The 15487-nt window shown below is 38.3% G+C and overlaps 26 non-coding genes across 26 annotated transcripts; 14 read left to right on the top strand and 12 right to left on the bottom strand.

The window, feature by feature from the left end:
• Nucleotides 1-558: 558 nt before the first annotated feature.
• Nucleotides 559-631, top strand: Trnaa-ugc. The gene has a single exon. It is a non-coding gene; the product is annotated as a tRNA-Ala (tRNA).
• Nucleotides 632-846: 215 nt separating this feature from the next.
• Trnae-uuc lies at nucleotides 847-918 on the bottom strand. The gene has a single exon. It is a non-coding gene; the product is annotated as a tRNA-Glu (tRNA).
• Nucleotides 919-1062: 144 nt separating this feature from the next.
• On the bottom strand, nucleotides 1063-1133 carry Trnag-gcc. Its single transcript has one exon. It is a non-coding gene; the product is annotated as a tRNA-Gly (tRNA).
• Nucleotides 1134-1636: 503 nt separating this feature from the next.
• Nucleotides 1637-1723, top strand: Trnay-gua. The gene is given in 2 exon segments: nucleotides 1637-1673; nucleotides 1688-1723. It is a non-coding gene; the product is annotated as a tRNA-Tyr (tRNA).
• A 216-nt stretch (nucleotides 1724-1939) lies between these two features.
• Trnaf-gaa lies at nucleotides 1940-2012 on the top strand. Its single transcript has one exon. It is a non-coding gene; the product is annotated as a tRNA-Phe (tRNA).
• A 461-nt stretch (nucleotides 2013-2473) lies between these two features.
• Trnae-uuc lies at nucleotides 2474-2545 on the bottom strand. The gene has a single exon. It is a non-coding gene; the product is annotated as a tRNA-Glu (tRNA).
• Nucleotides 2546-2689: 144 nt separating this feature from the next.
• On the bottom strand, nucleotides 2690-2760 carry Trnag-gcc. The gene has a single exon. It is a non-coding gene; the product is annotated as a tRNA-Gly (tRNA).
• Nucleotides 2761-3011: 251 nt separating this feature from the next.
• Nucleotides 3012-3084, top strand: Trnaa-agc. The gene has a single exon. It is a non-coding gene; the product is annotated as a tRNA-Ala (tRNA).
• A 175-nt stretch (nucleotides 3085-3259) lies between these two features.
• On the top strand, nucleotides 3260-3346 carry Trnay-gua. Its single transcript is given in 2 exon segments — nucleotides 3260-3296; nucleotides 3311-3346. It is a non-coding gene; the product is annotated as a tRNA-Tyr (tRNA).
• A 213-nt stretch (nucleotides 3347-3559) lies between these two features.
• Trnaf-gaa lies at nucleotides 3560-3632 on the top strand. Its single transcript has one exon. It is a non-coding gene; the product is annotated as a tRNA-Phe (tRNA).
• A 170-nt stretch (nucleotides 3633-3802) lies between these two features.
• Nucleotides 3803-3875, top strand: Trnaa-ugc. The gene has a single exon. It is a non-coding gene; the product is annotated as a tRNA-Ala (tRNA).
• A 216-nt stretch (nucleotides 3876-4091) lies between these two features.
• On the bottom strand, nucleotides 4092-4163 carry Trnae-uuc. The gene has a single exon. It is a non-coding gene; the product is annotated as a tRNA-Glu (tRNA).
• Nucleotides 4164-4307: 144 nt separating this feature from the next.
• Trnag-gcc lies at nucleotides 4308-4377 on the bottom strand. The gene has a single exon. It is a non-coding gene; the product is annotated as a tRNA-Gly (tRNA).
• Nucleotides 4378-4875: 498 nt separating this feature from the next.
• On the top strand, nucleotides 4876-4962 carry Trnay-gua. The gene is given in 2 exon segments: nucleotides 4876-4912; nucleotides 4927-4962. It is a non-coding gene; the product is annotated as a tRNA-Tyr (tRNA).
• Nucleotides 4963-5709: 747 nt separating this feature from the next.
• On the bottom strand, nucleotides 5710-5780 carry Trnae-uuc. Its single transcript has one exon. It is a non-coding gene; the product is annotated as a tRNA-Glu (tRNA).
• Nucleotides 5781-5924: 144 nt separating this feature from the next.
• Trnag-gcc lies at nucleotides 5925-5995 on the bottom strand. Its single transcript has one exon. It is a non-coding gene; the product is annotated as a tRNA-Gly (tRNA).
• A 252-nt stretch (nucleotides 5996-6247) lies between these two features.
• On the top strand, nucleotides 6248-6320 carry Trnaa-agc. Its single transcript has one exon. It is a non-coding gene; the product is annotated as a tRNA-Ala (tRNA).
• Nucleotides 6321-6499: 179 nt separating this feature from the next.
• On the top strand, nucleotides 6500-6586 carry Trnay-gua. The gene is given in 2 exon segments: nucleotides 6500-6536; nucleotides 6551-6586. It is a non-coding gene; the product is annotated as a tRNA-Tyr (tRNA).
• Nucleotides 6587-6802: 216 nt separating this feature from the next.
• Nucleotides 6803-6875, top strand: Trnaf-gaa. Its single transcript has one exon. It is a non-coding gene; the product is annotated as a tRNA-Phe (tRNA).
• Nucleotides 6876-7336: 461 nt separating this feature from the next.
• Nucleotides 7337-7408, bottom strand: Trnae-uuc. Its single transcript has one exon. It is a non-coding gene; the product is annotated as a tRNA-Glu (tRNA).
• Nucleotides 7409-7800: 392 nt separating this feature from the next.
• On the bottom strand, nucleotides 7801-7871 carry Trnag-gcc. The gene has a single exon. It is a non-coding gene; the product is annotated as a tRNA-Gly (tRNA).
• A 4664-nt stretch (nucleotides 7872-12535) lies between these two features.
• On the top strand, nucleotides 12536-12622 carry Trnay-gua. The gene is given in 2 exon segments: nucleotides 12536-12572; nucleotides 12587-12622. It is a non-coding gene; the product is annotated as a tRNA-Tyr (tRNA).
• A 751-nt stretch (nucleotides 12623-13373) lies between these two features.
• Nucleotides 13374-13445, bottom strand: Trnae-uuc. The gene has a single exon. It is a non-coding gene; the product is annotated as a tRNA-Glu (tRNA).
• A 144-nt stretch (nucleotides 13446-13589) lies between these two features.
• Trnag-gcc lies at nucleotides 13590-13660 on the bottom strand. The gene has a single exon. It is a non-coding gene; the product is annotated as a tRNA-Gly (tRNA).
• Nucleotides 13661-14890: 1230 nt separating this feature from the next.
• Trnan-guu lies at nucleotides 14891-14977 on the top strand. Its single transcript is given in 2 exon segments — nucleotides 14891-14927; nucleotides 14942-14977. It is a non-coding gene; the product is annotated as a tRNA-Asn (tRNA).
• Nucleotides 14978-15193: 216 nt separating this feature from the next.
• Nucleotides 15194-15266, top strand: Trnaf-gaa. The gene has a single exon. It is a non-coding gene; the product is annotated as a tRNA-Phe (tRNA).
• Nucleotides 15267-15487: the final 221 nt, after the last annotated feature.

The raw sequence follows: 15487 nt of genomic DNA on the forward strand, positions 1-15487 counted from the left end.
ATTTGAAAGTCTTTGCGGGTTAGCTTGGTATGTCTGCAATATATTGAAAATAATGCTTTCATTTTGCGGTTTTCGCAAATAGTTTGTTTGGGTAATCAAATGTAAAAAAACCAAAATACAGGGTGTCCCAAAAAAAACGAAAACTATTGAAATCACTCATTGTTAAAATTTGAATGCCGTGTTCACGAATTTCAGCCCGTGGGGATTTAATGCAGCTTATAAAATGCTAAATGCTTTTTGCTGCTAGAGAAAGGGAACATGTCGAAAGACATGGTCCTTGAGATGCACAAAAATAATGTTATCCATATTTGTAAATTGTAAATATTGTTAGTAAATATCATTTTTGCGAACAAGCAAATTTGACTGCATCATGATGCATGCATAAAAATGCTTATGGCAACCCCGATTTATACACTTGTGGGCCCAACAGAGTGCTTAGGCATTCAAACTCTAACAATGGCATTGTTATGGGTGCTTTCAATAGTTTTCGCTTTTTTTGGGACACCCTGTAGATATGTGTCATTGTAACAATAGATTTCAATGCGTTACCGCGGCTCTGGGGGATTAGCTCAAATGGAAGAGCGCGCGCTTTGCATGCGCGAGGTAGCGGGATCGATGCCCGCATCCTCCATATTTTTTCCCTATTCAATCAATTGAAAACACATTAAATTCTCGAAAATGCGACACAACTTTATTCGTTTAAAATATCAATTTTCTTTTTAACAAGCTCGATGAATGGCGATTCTTCCTGACCTTGTCAGTGTTCGTGTCCTGGAATAATACTCATTCAAGTGTTGATTGTATTGCCATAATCTCTTTTTGCCGGCTAAAATTTTAAAAACGGGTTTCCCACGCCGGGAATCGAACCCGGGCCATGGCGGTGAAAACGCCAGATCCTAGCCACTAGACCACATGGGAACTTGTTTTGCCTTACGTAACAATATCGTTTTATTTTAAAATTACCCGTTTTTTCTGAAGATTTTGGTACGACACAGCAAGCGCAAAAGAGAAACCACAGGATGGGTGTTAATGATTAGGACAATGCATCCGAGGGGAATTTCATGCGCTAGCGGGGAATCGAACCCCGGTCTCCCGCGTGGCAGGCGAGAATTCTACCACTGAACCACCAGCGCAACGCCACATATTGTAGTCAATTTCGGCAATAACCTTACTCCGGATCCGCTGTATTAATTATATTTAGAATCAACGTATTTTGTTTTACAGGAGTTCATTTTGCGATGCATGTTCAAGAAAATGTTGGCATTACACCTATAAATTAGGTGCCATTCTACACGAATGAAACTTAGAAATTCAATTTTTAATTTCGTAAAGAGGGATATATCTTTTAACAATTGCTGGAAAAGATTGAAGGAAAGGCAGCAATTGGGGATTAGCTCAAATGGTAGAGCGCGCGCTTAGCATGCGCGAGGTAGCGGGATCGACGCCCGCATCCTCCAAAATAATATGCTTTGGATCTCAAATCATGCTTCAAAAAACAGTGGCTTTCCGTTGAATGTTTTTCCTAAAAATTTTAAAAATAATATTCATACCTAAGTTTTTAATAATATTATCAAAATTCTATTAACTATTGTATAACAAATATTGATTGATCAATAAAGAAGCTGGCCGTTATCAGCCTTCGATAGCTCAGTTGGTAGAGCGGGGGACTGTAGATAAGTAAATAAACATCCCTAGGTCACTGGTTCAAATCCGGTTCGAAGGACAGTTCCATGGAAAAGATTTTGAAAAATATTTTACTTCCCTAAGTCAAATTTAAATACTGGCAATGGAGTAGAAATTTATTAAATATATGTATGCATATTTATAACAACCTGACATTTTGAAATTGCCCAGTATGCTCCATTGTTGTGTGCAGCTAGTGAACTAGGTGGATGATCGAAAACGCCTCAAGAATATGAATACACGTTTTAAGCTGTATGCCGAAATAGCTCAGGTGGGAGAGCGTCAGACTGAAGGTCTTAAGGTCCCTGGTTCAATCCCGGGTTTCGGCAGGAAATAATTTGAAAGTCTTTGCGGGTTAGCTTGGTATGTCTGCAATATATTGAAAATAATGCTTTCATTTTGCGGTTTTCGCAAATAGTTTGTTTGGGTAATCAAATGTAAAAAAACCAAAATAGATATGTGTCATTGTAACAATAGATTTCAATGCGTTACCGCGGCTCTGGGGAATTAGATCAAATGGAAGAGCGCGCGCTTTGCATGCGCGAGGTAGCGGGATCGATGCCCGCATCCTCCATATTTTTTTCCCTATTCAATCAATTAAAAACACATTAAATTCTCGAAAATGCGACACAACTTTATTCGTTCAAAATATCAATTTTCTTTTTAACAAGCTCGATGAATGGCGATTCTTCCGAACCTTGTCAGTGTTCGTGTCCTGGAATAATACTCATTCAAGTGTTGATTGTATTGCCATAATCTCTTTTTGCCGGCCATAATTATAAAACCGGGTTTCCCACGCCGGGATTCGAACCCGGGCCATGGCGGTGAAAACGCCAGATCCTAGCCACTAGACCACATGGGAACTTGCTTTGCCTTACGTAACAATATCGTTTTATTTTAAAATTACCCGTTTTTTCTGAAGATTTTGGTACGACACAGCAAGCGCAAAAGAGAAACCACAGGATGGGTGTTAATGATTAGGACAATGGATCCGAGGGGAATTTCATGCGCTAGCGGGGAATCGAACCCCGGTCTCCCGCGTGGCAGGCGAGAATTCTACCACTGAACCACCAGCGCAACGCAACATATTGTAGTCAATTTCGGCAATAACCTTACTCCGGATCCGCTGTATGAAACATATTTTGAATCAACGTATTTTGTTTTACAGGAGTTCATTTTGCGATGCATGTTCAGAAAATGTTGGCATTACACCTATAAATTAGGTGCCATTCTACACGAATGAAACTGAGAAATTCAATTTTTAATTTCGTAAAGAGGGATTTATCTTTTAACAATTGCTGGAAAAGATTAAAGGAAAGGCAGCAATTGGGGGATTAGCTCAAATGGTAGAGCGCGCGCTTAGCATGCGCGAGGTAGCGGGATCGACGCCCGCATCCTCCAAAATATTATGCTTTGGATCTCAAATCATGCTTCAAAAAACCGTGGCTTTCCGTTGAATGTTTTTCGTAAAAATTTAAAAATATTCATACCTAAGTTTTTAATAATATTATCAAAATTCTATTAACTATTGTATGACAAATATTGATTGATCAATAAAGAAGCTGGCCGTTATCAGCCTTCGATAGCTCAGTTGGTAGAGCGGGGGACTGTAGATAAGTAAACAAACATCCCTAGGTCACTGGTTCAAATCCGGTTCGAAGGACAGTTCCATGGAAAAGATTTTGAAAAATATTTTACTTCCCTAAGTCAAATTTATATACTGGCAATGGAGTAGAATTTATTAAATATATGTATGCATATTTATAACAACCTGACATTTTGAAATTGCCCAGTATGCTCCTTGTTGTGTGCAGCTAGTGAACTAGGTGGATGATCGAAAACGCCTCAAGAATATGAATAACGTTTTAAGCTGTATGCCGAAATAGCTCAGGTGGGAGAGCGTCAGACTGAAGATCTGAAGGTCCCTGGTTCAATCCCGGGTTTCGGCAGGAAATAATTTGAAAGACTTTGCGGTTAGCTTGGTATGTCTGCAATATATTGAAAATAATGCTTTCATTTTGCGGTTTTCGCAAATAGTTTGTTTGGGTAATCAAATGTAAAAAAACCAAAATAGATATGTGTCATTGTAACAATAGATTTCAATGCGTTACGCGGCTCTGGGGGATTAGCTCAAATGGAAGAGCGCGCGCTTTGCATGCGCGAGGTAGCGGGATCGATGCCCGCATCCTCCATATTTTTTTCCCTATTCAATCAATTAAAACACATTAAATTCTCGAAAATGCGACACAACTTTATTCGTTCAAAATATCAATTTTCTTTTTAACAAGCTCGATGAATGGCGATTCTTCCTAACCTTGTCAGTGTTCGTGTCCTGGAATAATACTCATTCAAGTGTTGATTGTATTGCCATAATCTCTTTTTGCCGGCCATAATTATAAAAAACGGGTTTCCCACGCCGGGAATCGAACCCGGGCCATGGCGGTGAAAACGCCAGATCCTAGCCACTAGACCACATGGGAACTTGCTTTGCCTTACGTAACAATATCGTTTTATTTTAAAATTACCCGTTTTTTCTGAAGATTTTGGTACGACACAGCAAGCGCAAAAGAGAAACCACAGGATGGGTGTTAATGATTAGGACAATGCATCCGAGGGGAATTTCATGCGCTAGCGGGGAATCGAACCCCGGTCTCCCCGTGGCAGGCGAGAATTCTACCACTGAACCACCAGCGCAACGCCACATATTGTAGTCAATTTCGGCAATAACCTTACTCCGGATCCGCTGTATGAAACATATTTTGAATCAACGTATTTTTTTTACAGGAGTTCATTTTGCGATGCATGTTCAAGAAAATGTTGGCATTACACCTATAAATTAGGTGCCATTCTACACGAATGAAACTTAGAAATTCAATTTTTAATTTCGTAAAGAGGGATTATCTTTTAACAATTGCTGGAAAAGATTTAAGGAAAGGCAGCAATTGGGGATTAGCTCAAATGGTAGAGCGCGCGCTTAGCATGCGCGAGGTAGCGGGATCGACGCCCGCATCCTCCAAAATATTGCTTTGGATCTCAAATCATGCTTCAAAAAACCGTGGCTTTCCGTTGAATGTTTTTCGTAAAAATTTTAAAATAATATTCATACCTAAGTTTTTAATAATATTATCAAAATTCTATTAACTATTGTATGACAAATATTGATTGATCAATAAAGAAGCTGGCCGTTATCAGCCTTCGATAGCTCAGTTGGTAGAGCGGGGGACTGTAGATAAGTAAATAAACATCCCTAGGTCACTGGTTCAAATCCGGTTCGAAGGACAGTTCCATGGAAAAGATTTTGAAAAATATTTTACTTCCCTAAGTCAAATTTAATACTGGCAATGGAGTAGAATTTATTAAATATATGTATGCATATTTATAACAACCTGACATTTTGAAATTGCCCAGTATGCTCCATTGTTGTGTGCAGCTAGTGAACTAGGTGGATGATCGAAAATGCCTCAAGAATATGAATACACGTTTTAAGCTGTATGCCGAAATAGCTCAGGGTGGGAGAGCGTCAGACTGAAGTCTAAGGTCCCTGGTTCAATCCCGGGTTTCGGCAGGAAATAATTTGAAAGTCATTGCGGGTTAGCTTTGTATGTCTGCAATATATTGAAAATAATGCTTTCATTTTGCGGTTTTCGCAAATAGTTTGTTTGGGTAATCAAATGTAAAAAAACCAAAATAGATATGTGTCATTGTAACAATAGATTTCAATGCGTTACCGCGGCTCTGGGGAATTAGATCAAATGGAAGAGCGCGCGCTTTGCATGCGCGAGGTAGCGGGATCGATGCCCGCATCCTCCATATTTTTTTCCCTATTCAATCAATTAAAAACACATTAAATTCTCGAAAATGCGACACAACTTTATTCGTTCAAAATATCAATTTTCTTTTTAACAAGCTCGATGAATGGCGATTCTTCCGAACCTTGTCAGTGTTCGTGTCCTGGAATAATACTCATTCAAGTGTTGATTGTATTGCCATAATCTCTTTTTGCCGGCCATAATTATAAAAACGGGTTTCCCACGCCGGGATCGAACCCGGGCCATGGCGGTGAAAACGCCAGATCCTAGCCACTAGACCACATGGGAACTTGCTTTGCCTTACGTAACAATATCGTTTTATTTTAAAATTACCCGTTTTTTCTGAAGATTTTGGTACGACACAGCAAGCGCAAAAGAGAAACCACAGGATGGGTGTTAATGATTAGGACAATGGATCCGAGGGGAATTTCATGCGCTAGCGGGGAATCGAACCCCGGTCTCCCGCGTGGCAGGCGAGAATTCTACCACTGAACCACCAGCGCAACGCAACATATTGTAGTCAATTTCGGCAATAACCTTACTCCGGATCCGCTGTATGAAACATATTTTGAATCAACGTATTTTGTTTTACAGGAGTTCATTTTGCGATGCATGTTCAAGAAAATGTTGGCATTACACCTATAAATTAGGTGCCATTCTACACGAATGAAACTGAGAAATTCAATTTTTAATTTCGTAAAGAGGGATTTATCTTTTAACAATTGCTGGAAAAGATTAAAAGAAAGGCAGCAATTGGGGGATTAGCTCAAATGGTAGAGCGCGCGCTTAGCATGCGCGAGGTAGCGGGATCGACGCCCGCATCCTCCAAAATATTATGCTTTGGATCTCAAATCATGCTTCAAAAAACCGTGGCTTTCCGTTGAATGTTTTTCGTAAAAATTTTAAAAATAATATTCATACCTAAGTTTTTAATAATATTATCAAAATTCTATCAACTATTGTATGACAAATATTGATTGATCAATAAAGAAGCTGGCCGTTATCAGCCTTCGATAGCTCATTTGGTAGAGCGGAGGACTGTAGATAAGTAAACAAACATCCCTAGGTCACTGGTTCAAATCCGGTTCGAAGGACAGTTCCATGGAAAAGATTTTGAAAAATATTTTACTTCCCTAAGTCGAATTTATATACTGGCAATGGAGTAGAAATTTATTAAATATATGTATGCATATTTATAACAACCTGACATTTTGAAATTGCCCAGTATGCTCCGTTGTTGTGTGCAGCTAGTGAACTAGGTGGATGATCGAAAACGCCTCAAGAATATGAATAAACGTTTTAAGCTGTATGCCGAAATAGCTCAGGTGGGAGAGCGTCAGACTGAAGGTCTTAAGGTCCCTGGTTCAATCCCGGGTTTCGGCAGGAAATAATTTGAAAGTCTTTGCCGGTTAGCTTGGTATGTCTGCAATATATTGAAAATAATGCTTTCATTTTGCGGTTTTCGCAAATAGTTTGTTTGGGTAATCAAATGTAAAAAAACCAAAATAGATATGTGTCATTGTAACAATAGATTTCAATGCGTTACCGCGGCTCTGGGGAATTAGCTCAAATGGAAGAGCGCGCGCTTTGCATGCGCGAGGTAGCGGGATCCATGCCCGCATCCTCCATATTTTTTTCCCTATTCAATCAATTAAAAACACATTAAATTCTCGAAAATGCGACACAACTTTATTCGTTCAAAATATCAATTTTCTTTTTAACAAGCTCGATGAATGGCGATTCTTGCTAACCTTGTCAGTGTTCGTGTCCTGGAATAATACTCATTCAAGTGTTGATTGTATTGCCATAATCTCTTTTTGCCGGCCATAATTATAAAAACGGGTTTCCCACGCCGGGATTCGAACCCGGGCCATGGCGGTGAAAACGCCAGATCCTAGCCACTAGACCACATGGGAACTTGCTAAGCCTTACGTAACAATATCGTTTTATTTTAAAATTACCCGTTTTTTCTGAAGATTTTGGTACGACACAGCAAGCGCAAAAGAGAAACCAGAGGATGGGTGTTATTAGCGAGCTTTAGCAGTGACTAGGAGTACGACTACGAGTACGAGATTCGTCATTCTCGCGCGTTGTTTGCTTACGCCATCGGTCAAAAGTCGTAGTCGTTGGGCTTTCGAGTACGAAGTTTATCAAAAAACTCGTACTTAAATGCCCGGCGACTACGAGTTTTGACTGATGGCGTAAGCAAACAACGCACGAGAATGACGAATCTCGTACTCGTAGTCGTACTCGTACTCACTGCTAAAGCTCCCTATTGATTAGGACAATGCATCCGAGGGCTATTTCATGCGCTAGCGGGGAATCGAACCCCGGTCTCCCGCGTGGCAGGCGAGAATTCTACCACTGAACCACCAGCGTAACGCCACATATTGTAGTCAATTTCGGCAATAACCTTACTCCGGATCCGCTGTATGAAACATATTTTGAATCAACGTATTTTGTTTTACAGGAGTTCATTATGCGATGCATGTTCAAGAAAATGTTAGCTTTACACCTATGAATTAGGTGCCATGCTACACGAATCAAACTTAGAAATTCAACTTTTAATTTCGTAAAGAGGGATTTATCTTTTAACAATTGCTGGAAGAGAAATCAAGTCTTATGACCTCACTGAAGCTGGTCCAACGTGAAAAAGTTCTACCGGCGGAGAGGGAGAGAATTAAAGAACTGGAAACTGAGAACGATAGTTTAAGAGCAGCTGCAAGATCCCTACAAGAAGACCTCAATGATGGAAGCAAAACACAGAAACGGGATTATACCAAAGTAACGAGCTGTAGTAAAGATACTTCTGAAAGCGTTTTTGAGTGAAAGAATCGGTACGAAGTCCTCAGCATCAGTGATCAAGAAGACAATGCCAATGATTCTGTGAGCAAAGTATCTTTAGACAAAACCTTGGAAACTGGTCATCGGAATGAGAACACTAACACAACTCATAAAGGCACAAAATCCAAGTGAAACATCCTACTAATTGGAGATTCAATGATCAAGGATATTAATCCTCACAAGATATCAAAAAGCTCAGTTCGAAAGTTAATAATATACCCTGGGAAAAGAGCTGAGGAAATAGCAAATGAATTCCAAAAAGCTCATGTGCATTCCTCTCCCACAGATGTTATCATACACGCTGGAACGAATAACTTAATACAGAACTCGAGTAAAGAATGCTGCGACAGTATTAAGCATCTATAAGCTCCACAGTAAAAACAAGTTTAAAGATGCCAGAATCGCAATATCTGGCCTAATATCGAGAGGAGATATTGACGTAGCAACAAAGATTCATGAAACCAATAAATTACTATACAATCTATGCAAGAAAAAAGGATATACATTCATCGCAAATAAGAACATAGACGAATCCTGCCTCAATGGCTCTAAGTTACACCTTAATACAAAGGGATCAGCGCTCCTGGCTGTCCATTTTATCAAATTTCTTTGGCGACTTTCACATCCAACTGTTGAGGATTTTCCGAAGGAACTTCATCATCAGGGGGAGCTTCTGAGGATGATCATACCACAGACGCCAAGGAAAAGAATTCATCGTTAGACAAATCGTTATATAACGCGGAAAAGAGTACTTATGCCACAAATAACAATGATCTGGCGAACACGTCAATAATAGGTAGTGTGGACGACCAATCTGCTGTGCGGGAGTCTGAATCTGTGCTACCGAGTGTAAATCGTAAGTGACTAATATTAATTATAAACCATTTGGCAAAGGTCTAGTAATGGCCTCACTAAATATTAATAGCCTTTTTGCACATATTGATGAATTTCGAATATTTATGAAAGAATCTGATATTGATGTTATCTCAATTAACGAAACAAAGCTTGATTCTTTAATTGGAGATAACGAAGTCCATATACCCGGCTATGAAATAGTAAGGAAAGATAGGAGAACAAATGGGAGACATGGGGGTGGTGTTTGTTTCTATGTAAGATGCAACCTTAATTAAAAAATTTGCGATGATTTAAGCTCTGACGATTTAGAATATTTAACAGTTGAAATAATTAAGCCTCGGTCTAAATCTCTTTTAATTAGCACTTGGTATCGACCTCCAGATCTGCCAACGTATTACTTTGATTATTTTGAGAAAATAATACAGAAGGTAGATTTGACGAATCATAACTAATTTCTATTTAATAGGGTGACATAAATGTGGACCTTATGCCGGGAGCAACATCAGCCAATGCTAATAAATTAAATGATATATTTGAAATTTTTGGCCTCACACAGCTAATTAAAGAACCCACTAGAACTACACCATATTCCTCAACGCTAATTGATCTTTGCGTTACAAATGCCCCCAAAAAATCATAAATTCAGGTATAATTGATCTTTCCATAAGCGATCATGTTTTAGTTTATATGACACATAAGGTTCATTATAAGAAAGCGGAAGCGCGATTAGTTGAAATAAGGAGTATGAAAAATTTTCATAGAGGAAACTTTATAGGAGATTTAAAACAACAGCAATGGTTAGAATTAAATTTGTGCAATGAACCTAATGAAATGTGGGTAAGATGGAAAGGGATGATGTTACTTAATTGCATTGATAAACATGCTCCACTCAGATTAAAAAGAATTGGGAAAAAGAAATCCCCTTGGATAACTAATCAATTAAAACAAAAAATGCGCCAGAGAGATTTTTTGAAAAAGAAAGCAAAAATGACTGGAGACACATTGATTTGGCAACAATATAAATCATTAAGGAACTCTACGAATAATGAAATTAAAAAAGTGAAAAGTCAATATTTTACTGATAACCTTGAGACCAACCAGAACAATCCAAAGTCAACTTGGAAACTTATTAATGAATTAAGCTCTCGTAATAATTCTAGTCATAAGACCATATCTAATATTACAATTAGCGAAGAATCAATAAATGCGCCTAAGGACATAGCCGAAATGTTTAATTCTCACTTTGCAAAAGCAGGTGAGAATTTAGCATCTGATATACCACCATCTGCTGTGGAACCGGAGGTTTATATTGAGCCAACTGAAACTACATTCTCATTGACAACCCCCACAATAAATACAGTTTGTAGTAAATTAAGAACGATTAACGAAAAGAAAGCATCAGGTCTGGATAAAATACCCTGCAAACTTTTAAAACTTGCAGCTGAAATCGTTGCCCCATCATTAACTCTAATATTTGATAAGATTATAACTACTTGCATATTCCCAACGGAATGGAAGTTAGCAAGAGTTACGCCGATTTTTAAGAAAGGTAGAAAAGATGATATGGACAACTATCGACCAATATCCGTAATTTCATGTGTTGCTAAGATTTTTGAAAAACTGATTTTTGATCAGCTATATGAGTATTTAAATGCTAATAATTTGATATCCAAAATTCAATCCGGTTTTCGATCATTGCACAGTACATTAACTGCCTTATTAGAAGCAACGGACAAATGGTCAATCAACATAGATAATGGCTACTCAATGGAGTGGTCTTTATCGACCTCAAAAAAGCATTTGATACCATTGATCACACCATTCTCTTACGGAAGTTAAGAATATATGGTGTTGACCAAAGCGGCATCAAACTCTTTGAATCATATCTAAGCAACCGTGGCCAAAGATGTTGCGTAAATGGTGAATTATCTGAGGCTGTTAAAATAAGTTGTGGTGTGCCTCAAGGTAGCAACTTGGGGCCACTATTGTTTTTAATTTACATTAACGATTTGCCTAATTGTCTGGAAAGAGCCTCTCCGAGAATGTTTGCTGATGATACAATATAAGTATTGCGGCAAAATCTGTAACAGAGCTTGAATCAATAATTAACTCTGAATTGAAAAATCTTAATCAATGGCTCATAGCTAACAAACTGAGTCTAAATGTCGCTAAAACGGAATTTATGATAATTGGATCTCGTCAACGGTTAATGATACACAATAATGAACAAATAAACATTGAAATTGACGGGAAGATAATCAAGAGAGTTAAAGATACGAAATCATTAGGATTACAAATTGATGAGCACCTAGTATGGGCGCGACACGTTGAAGGCATTTCCAAAAAGGTTGCGTCGGCAATTGGTGCTCTTAAAAGGATACGCCAGTTCATAGATACAAGCACTGCCCTCAAAATTTACGGAGCTTTGATTCAACCGTATTTTGATTATTGTAGTTCAGTTTGGGATGGTTTAAATATCACGTTAAATGATAAATTGCAAAAACTGCAAAATAGAGCAGCGAGGGTAATTACCAAATCTGGTTACGATGCAAGTTCCAGCGACCTTTTCACTAAACTAGGTTGGGACAATCTTTCGACACGCCGGAAAAAACACAAGGCTGTAATAATGTTCAAAATTCTTAACGATTTAACACCGAATTATCTCCGTAATTTATTTGAATTCCACAGCACAGGATACAATTTGAGAAACTTTGAAAATGCTTTATTTGTACCAAAACCGCGAACAAATTATGCTAAACGAAGTTTTAGTTATAGTGGCGCGGTGTTGTGGAATGAGTTACCTCAAAATGTATGAGCATTATGCTCTCTTAACCAATTTAAAAGGGAGATTGACAACATTTTTTCCCTATAAAACAGACTCTCGCACGGCAATCTTGTAAATCAGTTTATATAATTATCTGTATTTTAAATTGTATTGTATTGTTTTGTATTTAGTAATTTTGTCCCCAAATATCTAATGAATGTACATAATTATAGCCCACTTTTTATACTGTAGATTTTACAGTGCTTAAATAAAGTTTTGATTGATTTTGATTGATTGATTGGAATAGATTTAAAGAAAGGCAGCAATTAGGGGATTAGCTCAAATGGTAGAACGCGCGCTTAGCATGCGCGAGGTAGCGGGATCGAGGCCCGCATCCTCCAAAATATTGTGCTTTGGATCTCAAATCATGCTTCAAAAAAACGTGGCTTTCCGTTGAATGTTTTTCGTAAAAATTTTAAAAATAATATTCATACCTAAGTTTTTAATAATATTATCAAAATTCTATTAACTATTGTATGACAAATATTGATTGATCAATAAAAAAGCTGGCCGTTATCAGCCTTCGATAGCTCAGTTGGTAGAGCGGGGGACTGTAGATAAGTAAACAAACATCCCTAGGTCACTGGTTCAAACCCGGTTCGAAAGACAGTTCCATGGAAAAGATTTTGAAAAATATTTTACTTCCCTAAGTCAAATTTATATACTGGCAGTGGAGTAGAAATTTATTAAATATATGTATGCATATTTATAACAACCTGACATTTTGAATTTGCCCAGTATGCTCCGTTGTTGTGTGCAGCAAGGGAACTAGGTGGATGATCGAAAACGCCTGAAGAATATGAATACACGTTTTAAGCTGTATGCCGAAATAGCTCAGGTGGGAGAGCGTCGGACTGAAGATCTGAAGGACCCTGGTTCTGTCCCGGGTTTCGGCAGGAATTAATTTGAAAGACATTGCCGGTTAGCTTAATTGGTATGTCTGCAAAATATTGAAAATAATGCTTTCATTTTGCGGTTTTCGCAAATAGTTTGTTTGGGTAATCAAATGTAAAAAACCAAAATAGATATGTGTCATTGTAACAATAGATTTCAATGCGTTACGGCGGCTATGGGGGATTAGCTCAAATGGAAGAGCGCGCGCTTTGCATGCGCGAGGTAGCGGGATCGATGCCCGCCTCCTCCATATTTTTTTCCCTATTCATCAATTAAAAACACATTAAATTCTCGAAAATGCGACACAACTTTATTCGTTCAAAATATCAATTTTCTTTTTAACAAGCTCGATGAATGGCGATTCTTCCTATCCTTGTCAGTGTTCGTGTCCTGGAATAATACTCATTCAAGTGTTGATTGTATTGCCGTAATCTCTTTTTGCCGGCCATAATAAAAAAACGGGTTTCCCACGCCGGGAATCGAACCCGGGCCATGGCGGTGAAAACGCCATATCCTAGCCACTAGACCACATGGGAACTTGCTATGCCGCACGTACCAATGTCGTTTTATTTCAAAATTACCCGTTTCTTCTGATGATTTTGGTACGACACAGCACGGGCGAAAAAGAAACCACAGGATGGGTGTTTTTCATTAGGACAATGCATCCGAGGGGAATTTCATGCGCTAGCGGGGAATCGAACCCCGGTCTCCCGCGTGGCAGGCGAGAATTCTACCACTGAACCACCAGCGCAACGCCACATATTGTAGTCAATTTCGGCAATAACCTTACTCCGGATCCGCTGTATGAAACATATTTTGAATCAACGTATTTTGTTTTAAAGGAGTTCATTTTGCGATATGCATGTTCAAGAAAATGTTGAGATAGATAGATAGATAGATGGTTTATTGACTTAAAACTTGCAGCCTCGGCAATAGGCTCCGGCTGAAAAACCTTAAGTGTTACAAAAAGTATGATCTATGTTATTAAAATCCATAAAAGTGGAGGTTCAATTGGTAAAACTATCTATTTACATTATTTAGTGTCTCAGATATATTATACGTATTTACTAGAGTTGAAATTGATAAAATCGTTTTTAAATCTAAATGTTCTACAGTTTGGAACTTGAAATATTCTTCTTTCTCTCAGAGATGCCTCAGATAAATTTAATGCTGGTAATAAATGGTGTAATTTGTCTTGCGGATCATTAACAATTTGCCGAAAAAGTTTATCGGTCAAATTTTGTCTTCGATCGAACAGTGACAAGAGACCTAGTTGATTAAGTGCATCCTCGTACGAATGTTCGGGGAGGATTATTCTGCAAGCTCGGCGTTGTAATCTTTCGAGATCGTCTGACAGGTATTTTGTAAGGGAATCGTGGAATACTTCGCACGCGTATTCAGCAACCGGCCGAATACAAGTAACATAGAACAAGAAAAGATCCTTGGATGGTAACTTTGCCCGTTTCAATTGTCGCAAGAAGTATAGACGAGTTGAAATCTTCTTGCATACAGTCTCAATATGTTTATTCCATTTGAGGTTGTCGGAGATGGTTAAACCGAGTAGTTACATCTATAAATTAGGTGTCGGAGATGGTTAAACCGAGTAATTACACCTATAAATTAGGTGCCATTCTACACGAATGAAACTTAGAAATTCAATTTTTAATTTCGCAAAGAGGGATTTATCTTTTAACAATTCCTGGAAAAGATTTAAAGGAAGGCAGCATTTGGGGGATTAGCTCAAATAGTAGAGCGCGCGCTTAGCATGCGCCAGGTAGCGGGATCGACGCCCGCATCCTCCAAAATATTGTGCTTTGGATCTCAAATCATGCTTCAAAAAACCGTGGCTTTCCGTTGAATGTTTTTTGTAAACATTTTAAAAATAATATTCATACCTAAGTTTTTAATAATATTATCAACATTCTATTAACTATTGTATGACAAATATTGATTGATCAATAAAGAAGCTGGCCGTTATCAGCCTTCCATAGCTCAGTTGGTAGAGCGGGGGACTGTTGATAAGTAAACAAACATTCCTAGGTCACTGGTTCAAATCCGGTTCGAAGGACAGTTCCATGGAAAAGATTTTGAAAAATATTTTACTTCCCTAAGTCAAATTTATATACTGGCAGTGGAGTAGAAATTTATTAAATATATGTATGCATATTTATAACAACCTGACATTTTGAAATTGCCCAGTATGCTCCATTGTTGTGTGCAGCTAGTGAACTAGGTGGATGATCGAAAACGCCTCAAGAATATGAATACACGTTTTAAGCTGTATGCCGAAATAGCTCAGGTGGGAGAGCGTCAGACTGAAGGTCTTAAGGTCCCTGGTTCAATCCCGGGTTTCGGCAGGAAATAATTTGAAAGTCTTTGCGGGTTAGCTTGGTATGTCTGCAATATATTGAAAATAATGCTTTCATTTTGCGGTTTTCGCAAATAGTTTGTTTGGGTAATCAAATGTAAAAAAACCAAAATAGATATGTGTCATTGTAACAATAGATTTAAATGCGTTACCGCGGCTCTGGGGAATTAGCTCAAATGGAAGAGCGCGCGCTTTGCATGCGCGAGGTAG

Source organism: Dendronephthya gigantea, unplaced genomic scaffold (assembly GCF_004324835.1).
Source record: "Dendronephthya gigantea isolate DGI-Jeju-01 unplaced genomic scaffold, DenGig_1.0 000108F, whole genome shotgun sequence".
In the NCBI taxonomy this organism is placed as follows: domain Eukaryota; kingdom Metazoa; phylum Cnidaria; class Anthozoa; order Malacalcyonacea; family Nephtheidae; genus Dendronephthya; species Dendronephthya gigantea.